General features: G+C 41.8%; 1 protein-coding gene across 3 annotated transcripts in view; it reads left to right on the top strand.

The window, feature by feature from the left end:
- Nucleotides 1-5,637: 5,637 nt before the first annotated feature.
- The window catches only part of FERMT3 (FERM domain containing kindlin 3), a 36,423-nt gene continuing 35,675 nt past the window's right edge, over nucleotides 5,638-6,385 (top strand). The window contains exon 1 of one of the 3 annotated variants that reach the window (XM_077287608.1): nucleotides 5,638-6,170. The gene's annotated coding sequence lies outside the window, so the exon portion shown is untranslated. The remainder of the gene's footprint in view (nucleotides 6,171-6,385) is intronic. The other 2 variants (XM_077287609.1, XM_077287610.1) reach the window with 2 other exon arrangements.

The following is a 6,385-nucleotide window of genomic DNA, read 5'->3' as shown; positions in this document are numbered from 1 at the left end:
AGATACAATGTAAGAGTCCAGAATATCTCTGTAGGATGTATTGCTTGTGCTGCTGCGAATACACATCTATACACACATGCACTGCTTTTCCCTGATGACAACACCACTGCCTGTGTCATGAATCTGTTGAAAGGTTTGAAGCCCACTGATTGCCCAGATTATGTCCCACTATTTCATAAGGAACCCAGACTAAAGGTCCCAGGAGAAGTAACAGTATTAGCTGACAATTACACCTGCTATAATTCCCACGACACCACAGGTACACTAGTAGGGATCTTCGAGACAGGTTTCTGCAAGGAGAACAGTTCCTTAGATACTGACTTGCTAATCAAACATACACATTATATGTATGACATTTATTGGTTATGTGGAGACGGTAAGCTCCGTCCTAGGTTGCCTAATGCCTGGATAGGCCAATGCACCCTTGTTAAACTAGCCATGCAGTTCAAAATTTTACCTTGGGATCCAAAGATACCTGATGAACCTACCAGAAAGAGGAGAAGTCTCGATCAGCTCCATATGAGTTATGAAGAAGATCCACTAGTATATATTGATGCCATTGGAGTGCCAAGGGGGGTGCCTGACCAGTTTAAAGCCCAGAACCAGATTTATGCCGGCTTTGCTTCTATAATCCCACAGGTGCAGATTAATAAAAATGTTGAATGGATCAAATATATATATTACAGTGAACAAAGATTTGTTAATTATAGCTGTGATGCCTTTCAGGATATAGTTGAGGACTTGGGCCCTAACACTTGTATGACCCGTGCTGCAACCCGACCTAAGAGAATTACACTGAATCCTGTCCAGACAAGATCACATGTAGTGACATAAGAAGCTGACACAGGATTGTGGTTGGCGGATAGTGGGGACATTAACTTTTAGGAGTAGGCTGACAGTAATCCTTTTGGGAAGGAGCTGTAGACCAGCATGTCATGTCGCCCCCACCACCAGAGAACCAACCACATCAGGTAGGGTAAGACAGATACAGGAGTATTATCCCTGGAGGCCCACTGACTAGCTAGCTACGCAAAAACAATTGGCTGACCCTGAGAACCAACCTTTCTCATTCTACAGACAAATAATGACCATATGATAGATGTATAAATCCACCTAGGCAGGCCTAGGTAGTTAGTGAGCACAAAAACGGGTGACGTGCTAGGACGCAAGTTAAGACTTTTTGCAGATGTGACAAAAGGAGAGAGTGTAGAGCTATACTTTGGACGGTTACAGCTGAAATAGGAAGACATGGAGTACAGTCCCATAAACCCACTTGATGTTAAAGTATTGGTAAATACATTCATTGACGGTATGACCAAAGACTTACGAGACGAAATATAGACAGCCAGACCTGAATGGCGAAATGTAGATCCAAAAGACCTGAAGGTTTCTAAAGAAGTTGAACAAATTAGGACAATAAGACGACGTGTCATGTATGCTGGAGCAGACACATCTTTCTTCTCCAGTTGGTTAGGTGGGATCAAGGGATTCCTTCAATAAGTTTGTTTAGTACTAATTGCCCTCCTTGTAAGTGGATCGATAATTTTCTGTTGTGTTATTCTTTGTACAAAAAGGTTATTGCCAAAGCAACTCCGACTGGCACCGTCCTCAATCAAGAAGACCCACCAGAGTACAATGGTACTGATCCAGGGGAGATCCCTAAGTATATTCCTCTCAAGAGAGTAGACAAAACCCCTCATTCTCAGATGATGTTAAGAGATTTAGTTTAGGGACAGTGGGAGAACTCCATGTGAGGTTAGTGAAGGGTTCAGCTGCCTGGAGGCCTCTCGCAAGGGGAGAGTTTCTGAGGTGTCTGGATGAAGAAATCCACCTCCCCTTTTCCCATCACATGGACAGTCTCGAAGGATCTTTCTTTAAGGGAAAAACTTAGTGTTTAGGGGGGATTGTCAAGGTGAAAATATATTTTCTTATATATCTTTTTGTACTTTTATACTCTTATACTGTAAAACGATAAGTTTTTCCTATCTGCTAGCTAATGCATATGTAATTGTATTTAAAGATGGTCGCCAGAGTTCAGTTTCGTTTCAGGTTAGTGACCGAAGGGTTAAGCCATTTCCTCAGAAACGAAAGTTAAGGAATGTGAAGAAAAGGAGGATCCACCAGAAGATGTCAGAACAAATCAGAAAGACTGAATGCTAGCTTAAACCCCGCCTAATGCACGCCTTCCCCTAACACTCAATATAGTATTGTGTATTTTAGAATAAAGCCAGTTGGTGTGACCGCTGCAGACATGTGTGGATGCACGGGGCATTAACTAAGTTTGAACCAGCTACCTGTCTGATTTATTCTTATCCGGTACCAGATGCCCTGCACACATATTAATTTGGAATGACTGGTGAAGGAAGGGTAATTGTCGTATTACGACCCCGACAATAGAATATTAAAAATAAAATCCAGAAAATCACATTGTATAAATTCTATAAATTGATTTGCATTTTGCAGTGAGAAATAAGTATTTGATCCCTCTGACAAACAAGACTTAATACTTGGCGGTAAAACCCTTGTTGGCAAGCACAGCAGTCAGACGTTTTTTGTAGTTGATGATGAGGTTTGCGCACTTGTCAGGAGTAATTTTGGTCCACTCCTCTTTGCAGATCATCTCTAAATCATTAAGATTTTGAGTCTGTCACTTGGTAACTTGGAGCTTCAACTCTCTCCAGAACTTTTCTATGGGATTAAGGTCTGGAGACTGGCTAGGCCACTCCATGACCTTAATGTGCTTGTTTTTGAGCCACTCTTTTGTTAGCTTGGTTGTATGTTTTGGGTCATTGTCTTGCTGGAAGATCCAGTCACTCAGGATTTTACGGTGCATGGCTCTATCCATTGTCCCATTGATGCGGTGAAGTATTACTGTGCCCTTGGCAGAGAAACACCCCCAAAACAATGTTTCCACCTCCATGCTTGACAGTGGGGACGGTGTTCTTTGGGTCAGAGGCAGCATTTCTCTTCCTCCAAACACGGCGAGTTGCGTTAATGCCAAAGACCTCAATTTTGTCTCATCTGACCACAGCACCTTCTCCCAAATCACTCACAGAATAATCCAGGTGTTCATTGGCAAACTTCAGACGGGCCTGCACATGTGCCTTCTTGAGCAGGGGGACCTTGCGGGCACTGCAGGATTTTAAACCTTTACGGCATAATGTGTTACCAATGGTTTTCTTGGTGACTGTGGTGCCAACTGCCTTGAGATCATTAACAAGTTCCCCCGTGTAGTTTTAGGCTGATCTCTCGCCTTCCTCATGATCATGGATACCCCACGAGGTGAGATTTTGCATGGTGCCCCAGATCGATGTCGATTGACAGTCATTTTGTATTTCTTCCATTTTCTTACTATTGCACCAACAGTTGTCTCCTCACCCAGCGTCTTATGGCTTTGTAGCCCATTCCAGCTTTGTGCAGGTCTATGATCTTTTCCCTGACATCCTTATAAAGCTCTTTGGTCTTGCCCATGCTGTGTAGAGGTTAGAGTCTGACTGATTTATTGAGTCTGTGGACAGGAGTCTTTTATAAAGGTGACTATGTAAGACAGCTGTCTTTAATGCAGGTAACAAGTTGATTAGGAGCGTCTCACGGTATGTGCACAAGTTGCGGATTTTGCTGCGGATCCGCTGCGGATTCCCTAGAGGTTTTCCATGCGTTTACAGTACCGTGTAAACCTATGGAAAACAAAATCCACAGTGCACATGCTGCAGAAAAAAATGTGCGGAAACGTAGCGTTTATTCCGCAGCATGTCAATTCTTTGTGCGGATTCTGCAGCGGTTTACACCTGCTCCATAATAGGAATCCGCAGGTGGAATCCACACAAAAATCCTCAAAAAAAGCGGTAATTCCGCAGGTAATCCGCAGTGTGGTTTACCTACGGATTTACCAAAATCAGTCTGGAAAAATCAGCACCACTTTCCGCATGGTGTGCACATGGCCCAACTTGTCTGTAGGAGCCAGAACTCTTAGGCTATGTGCACACGTCTGGAATTGCCGCGGAACTCCCTGCCGTGGGAAAAATGCATGCGGAATTGGCATGCGTTTTCCCGCTAAACACTAGCGTTTTGCAAGCGTAATTAGCTTGCAGAATACTAGCGTTTTCCAAGCGATTTGTAACATCGCTTGGAAAACTGATTGACAGGTTGGTCACACTTGTCAAACATAGTGTTTGACAAGTGTGACCGACTTTTTACTATTGATGCTGCCTATGCAGCATCAATAGTAAAAAGATCTAATGTTAAAAATTATTTTAAAAAATAATAAATTGTGATATTCTCACATTCCGGCGTCCCTTGCAGCGTTCCCGCTCCTCGCGATGCTCCCGTTCCCAGTAATGCATTGCGAGAATGACCTGTGATGACGTGCGGTCTCACGAGACCGCTACGTCATCACAGGTCATTGCCGCTAGGCATTATTGGGAAAGGGAGCATCGCGAGGAGCGGGAACGCTGCGAGGGACGCCGAAAGGTGAGAATATCACGATTTATTATTTTAATTATTTTTTTTAACAATTATTTGGTTCCCAGGGCCTGGAGGAGAGTCTCCTCTCCTCCACCCTGGGTACCAACCGCACATGATCCGCTTATTTCCCGCATGGTGGGCATAGCCACATGCGGGCAGTAAGTAGATCATTGCATTTCCTATGTGTGCGGAATCCCCGCGATTCCGCACAAGGAATGAACATGCTGCGTTTTTTTCAGGAATGCGATTCCACCGCGGAAAAAAATGTAACGTGCACAAAAAAGGCGGAATGCATTCTAATAATAGGATGCTTAATATAAGCGTTTTTTTTTTCGCGGGGTTTATAGCGAAAAAACAAACGCAAAAATTCCTGAACTTGTGCACACAGCCTAAATGGTTGGTAGGGGATCAAATACTTATTTCTCACTACAAAATGCAAATAAATTTATATAATTTATACAATATGATTTTCTGGATTTTATTTTTTATATTCTATCTCTCAATGTTAAAATTAACCTACCCTTAAAATTATAGACTGTTCATGTCTTTGTCAGTGGGCAAACTTACAAAATCAGCAAGGGATCAAATACTTATTTCCCCCACTGTAAGTAGATTTTTATTTTTTAGACCAAATGTAGTTCCTTGGAAAATCCATGTCGGAATGGATATACCTGTATAATCCTTTTCAAAAGTTTCACGGCTTAATTTTAATAGGAATCTAGCTTTATAATCCTCATTTTAATATGAGAATGTACTGCTATTTTTACATAGATTTTCAAAGTTAGAACACCAGCCTCATTAGGTATAAATGATCTCTTTACAGTATATTTATATAGTTTGTATTGTGCAATCTGGTGTCAGATCTGCTTTAAGGATTATAGTTTGGACATGATGGACGTGTGCTTTTGGTGGGTTATCTAATTATGTAGACCTCCCTCCGTAAGCACTTATTGCCTGCACACTTTGTTTATTTGGATACAAGCAATTTTAATATTTTAATTTGTAAGCAAAACTTAAAAATGTTAGCTTCACATTGCCATGACCTATATTGTATCAACGTTCTGCAACTTGTCTTTTTAGTTCCGTCTTAGTTGTGTGTTACTGAGAATTCCATATATAAAGGAGAAGTGGTGATTTGGGAGGAAATTAAAGGAGGAAGAAGAGGAGGGCATTGTAGAGTCACAGTATGTTACTACATAAGGATTTAGTGAGGGGGTAGGTTAGGACGACAGCGGGTAAAGCAAGACACATGGAAGGGTAAAGTGATGTTTAACAGGGCATGGGAGTAGACAGAGATGGAGGATGGCTGTAGCTGATACTAGATAAATATAGTCAATTTAAACACAGAATAGACAGAATAATAATTAATGAGTAAAGTAAAAGTAAGGGAATAGTACAGGAACATAGACTGAACAACAATCGGCATGAAGTAAGTCATTGATAAGGCAGAGGTACAATAATTAAACAAGCGCGCCCCACAGAAGTAATGGCTGTCAGTTAGAGAAGTGAGCGATAGGAGTGAACGTAAGAGGAAACTTTGTACATCTAGAGTGACAGGAAAGAGGACATCTCACAGAAGGGAGGGGACAACGCACAAGGGGTAGCGGTAACGTACGAGCTCCATGCTACAGCACCCTGCAAAACAAAAGAAGCAAGAATATCACTAAAGGAAACCCAAAAAGTATAACCAGGAGCCGAGCAAGTAGGTAAGTCATCATTCATCGTATTGGGATGAGAGAATATTGCTAGTAGTGCTACGGAAGGAAGGTTTATTGTATTTTATTGGGTTTCTTGGTCCTTCGAGAGTGAAGGTAACACTTCCCAGAGGGGGAAAGGTTATTGTAACTTTGTATTGTATGTTTGTAAATATTTACTTGTTTAGAAGTTATGAGTACGTTGAAGAGAAGAAATGATCTGGTCT

The sequence above is a fragment of the Ranitomeya variabilis genome, chromosome 2, assembly GCF_051348905.1.
Source record: "Ranitomeya variabilis isolate aRanVar5 chromosome 2, aRanVar5.hap1, whole genome shotgun sequence".
NCBI classification, from domain to species: Eukaryota; Metazoa; Chordata; class Amphibia; order Anura; family Dendrobatidae; genus Ranitomeya; species Ranitomeya variabilis.
The sequence above is the reverse complement of the archived record's forward strand: the minus strand, read 5'-3'. Positions and strand labels throughout refer to the sequence as shown.